The following is a 4,257-nucleotide window of genomic DNA, read 5'->3' as shown; positions in this document are numbered from 1 at the left end:
GGGCGGCGGCTGCCCGGTGCAGCGGGGCCGCGGCTCATCAGACGGCGGCGGAGGCGGCGGTGGGAGGGGGCGGCGGGGCGGGGGGCGGCGGCGGGGCGGCGGGGGCCCGCATGCGGCGGCGGGGGGCCGGGAGCCCCGCGGAGCCCGTGCTGGCCGCCCGCTGCTGCGGGGTGCGCGCGTGTGCGGGTGCGTGTGCGGGTGCGTGTGCGGGTGTGTGCGGGTGCGTGTGCGGCGCGATCCTGCATCCACTTGCTGCTCGCTGCTGGCGGGATTGGAAACTGCAGCCGCCGGGAGGGGAGGAGGGAGCGGAGCGGCGGGGGGGCGGGGGGGGGTCGGGGATGCGCACGGAGAGAGGGGGACACGCGTGGGGTGGTGACACCGCCCGCGGTGACGCCCCCGCGGGCCCGCACGCGCGGCGCCGGTAACGCGGCTTGCGGGACCGCGGTCCCCCCGGATCCACGCGTCGCACCCGCGTGGGGAAGGCGACACGCGTGGCACGGGGCAGGGACAGGCGGGCCGGCACAGGGGTGGCACAGAGGGCCGCCCGCCCGTGTTCTCACGTGGCATTCCCTGGGAAGGCCGAGCCCGCCCAGGGTCCCTCGCACACGCGTGGGGCAGCGAGCGGGACCCCTTTGGGCCCCTGCAGGCTCCGTGTGCCGCGCTCCGGCGCGATCCAGGCCGGGTTTTGGCGGAGCCGGGGCGCGGCGGGCGCTGCCGGGGCACTGCGGGCGCGGCGGGCGCGGCGGGCGCCGCAAAACACGGAGTGGATTTCGCGGAGCTCGCTCCCGTTATCCCCCGCACCATCGCTCCAAGACAATTCCCGGCGAATTCCTGCCGCTCCGATCGGGTTCCAGGAATGCTGGCCTGGGGGTCCCAGAGGTGCGAGGGAGCGGGGCCAAGGAGGAGAACCTGCTGATACAGGATGTGCCCATAGATGGAGGCCACAGTAGGGGGAAAATGATGGAGACTGGGGGTTTTCTCCTGGAACTGGGAACCGTGCTGCCTCCCGCTCTCTGCTGGGGTGAGGGGATCAGAGATCCATCCCAGGATGGGATGATGGGGGTCAAAGACCTATTCCAGGATGGGCCAATGGAGCTGGGACACTCCTGACTGGCTCAGGACTACTGGGAACCCCCAGAGGCAGAGCCCAACCCGGCCTTGTAGAATGAAGCTCAGACCAGGTGACCTTTAAAGGTCCCTTCCAGCCCAAACCGTCGGGAATCAGTTGGAATCTCTCTGGAGTCGTACTGGGCCGGGAAAAGGCAGGAAACCACCTCAACCATGGTTTGGAAGCTCTTTGGGGGACTAGTATGGGACTATCCTTGCTCCTAGGCTGGGTTTGGAGCAGGGAACGGAGCAGGAAATATCTCTTTATAAAAACCCTGAGCTGGCAGGCACTGAGTTGAGGGATGGGGCTGAACTGGGGCAATGGTGACTCCCCAGTACCATGGAATTGCCTGGCCTGGGAACGAGGGGTAAGGGATCAGGCATCTGGTCTCGTGTGCCTGACTCACACCCGGGGCTCCATCCCAGTGGCCCTCCCCTGGGCATGGAGGCTTCTCCCAGCACCTCGGCGCTGGGCCAGCCACGTCCCACTTTGGAAAGCCGGCTGGGAGCCGCGTGCCAGGCAAACTCCGGCACGTACACCCTGGCAAAACTCTTTCAGTGAGGGGGAGCGGTGCCAGCCTGCTGCCAGCCTTTCTGGCACTCCGGATGGGCTGGGAAAAGGGCACCTCTCTGCCCCTCTGTGCTCCGGGCTGGCGGAGCATCCGGCCACGGAGCTTTATTTTGATTTTGGAATGATTTCTGCCCCTTTCGTGGGAACCTTCTGATGGAGCCCTTGGCAGCAGCCCTGGCTTTCACTCCGCTCCTCTCCGCTCGCTTCCCACACACTCCAGTGAGCTCTGAAATCCCCATCCCCGCACGCACAGACAGCCCGGCAGCTCCGTAACCTCCCGCTCCCACTCAGCCGCTCCCGCCGTCACTTCCAGCGGGGCCAGGTGGGTGGGGAGCGCTGCTGAGTCACGGGCCCGGCGCCTCGGCGAGGGCCACGCGTGAGCCTCCGACGCCCGCCGCGCCCCGGCACCTGCCCGCGAGAATCCTGCTGCCTCTCGGGCCAGTGGGGAAGGAAAAAGTTGGCCCAGAACAGGGCCCTGTGAGCCCAGGGTGCCCTGAACCCTTAGGTAACCTGAGTCGCTGCCATTCCGAGTTCCTGGGTGCCCCCAATCCCTGGGTGCCCAAACCGCTGCATTCCAAACTCTTGGCACCCCAAATCCTTGGGCACCTGGACGCCTGTATTCCCAAATCCCTAAGCCCCTATCACCCTAAAGCCCCGGATGTCTGAAGCCCCTGCCATTCTAAAACCTCGGGCTCAGCAAATCCCAGCCCAGCGTGTCCCTACTGGGCAGGAAGATACTTCTGTGTCTCCAGGATGTCTCCCAATTGCTCGCTCAGGACTCCCTGGAAAACGCACGTTCTGCTGCTTGGCTGCTTCAGAGGGAGTCATCCCGCTCCTTTCTCCTAATTTTCCCTCTTTTTGGGGGGAGACAATGGATATTTTCTCTTCTCCCTCCCCACCCAACGGAGAGAGAACCTTTCCCTTTGTATTTATTATCCCTCGCTGGAGCTGTTTATCCAAATTAATCTCCGGGCCGAGGCCAAGCCGGGGGTAATTCCACGGAAAACGAGGAAATTTTCGGAGCCTAACGGGAGCAATTACAGGGGGTTAGGAAGCGAACTATTCCTCAAGTCGGACATGAGCGGGCGGTGACCCGGCGCTTGTCACAGCTAATAAAGATGTTAATGAGCCGGCAGCGGCACCCGGCTGCTGCTCCCATTGTTCCCATCGCTCCCTATTCCCGCTCCGCCGCTCCCGGCGCTGCGGAAGCAGGGCCGTGTTTGCCTTCTCTGTGCAAACACAGCGCGGGGCAGAACCGGTCCGGCGGCCGGGCGGGATCCGCAGAGCTGCCCCGGGCGGCTCCCGGTGCGCATCCCGGGAGAGGCCCCCGGGGGGAGGCACGGGAAGGGGAGCGGCGGAGATTGGCTCCCGAGCGATGCTCATCCTCCCGTGTGTTATTCCATGAGTGGATAAATGATGGACAAGCTCGCTGGCCCGTGGATGAGCAGAGCGGCGGTTCCGCGGGCTGTGGATCCGCAGGGAAGCCTGGAAGCCCACCCGTGGAGGCAGTGGGAAGCGGGGAATGCAACAGAACCCCAGCCATGCCTCCCTCACTGAATAATTATCCCCGTGGCGACTGAGTATCCTCTGGATATTTTAATTACGGAGGGAGCATCCGTCGTGTGGCAGAGCGGCTCGGCGCCACATTTGCCAGCGGCTCCAAGGGACATTCCCGCTGTGGCCGGCTCTATTTGCCCTGGGCACATCCTCCCTGTTTGCTCTGCGTGACTCCAGCGCTTTGGAGCTGCTGGAGTTTTCCATGCCCGTAGCACGCCAGCATGTCCCTGAGTGGGGCCAGGGTGTGGTGGCTTGCAGAAAAGGCACGTTGGGATTTTTAGGGTCTTCCAGGTAGAGCTTGAAGCCACCAGGAATCTGGGTGGAGAGCTTGGGATGCTCCAGCACATAGCTGGGAGATCACCCATCCAGCCCTGGAGCTGTGGTCTCCATCCAAGGAATTTATTCCTGCTCCTCTACCAGGCAGAAAAATATGAAAAGAACGAAAGATTTGGATCCAGGAACATGGATAATAATTCATGTGAAATGCTGGGGATGGAGAGATATGAGCCAGGGTGGGTGGCCATGGGAGATGTCACATATTCCCTGTCCTCCTGCCACCTCATCCCTACTCCACGGTGCCACATGGTCCAGTTTGAGGTGTCTATAAACCTCAGCCTCCCAATACTCCTTGTCTTTTTGGGATAATTTTGGCTATGAATCCTTGCGGCTGAGCTCTCTGCCATCCTGGAGGCAGCTGCTTTCCCAGTGTTAGGGTGGTACCTGGCTCCACAGGGATGGCCTGGCTGTTGGAACAGGGAGGAAAGCTCTGGGCCCTCCAGCATCACCAGGGTGCCCAGAAAGCTGCGAGGAAAGCCGGGAAAGGCGGCAGGTGGAGGCTGAAGGTCGCGGCGCGGACTTTGCCCCTGGGAGCAGCTGCTCGGCAGGTGAGACAGGATCCGAGACTGCGCCACAGGGCTCGGATCCTTCCTGCTGGCTCCGAGCCCGCGGCAGCCACGGGATGCAGGAGAACCTCATGTAGAATCAGGAGACTCTGCAGTGGGTTTGGGCTAGGGATACATGGA

The sequence above is a fragment of the Catharus ustulatus genome, chromosome 6 (genome assembly GCF_009819885.2).
Source record: "Catharus ustulatus isolate bCatUst1 chromosome 6, bCatUst1.pri.v2, whole genome shotgun sequence".
Taxonomy (NCBI): Eukaryota; Metazoa; Chordata; class Aves; order Passeriformes; family Turdidae; genus Catharus; species Catharus ustulatus.
The sequence above is the reverse complement of the archived record's forward strand: the minus strand, read 5'-3'. Positions refer to the sequence as shown.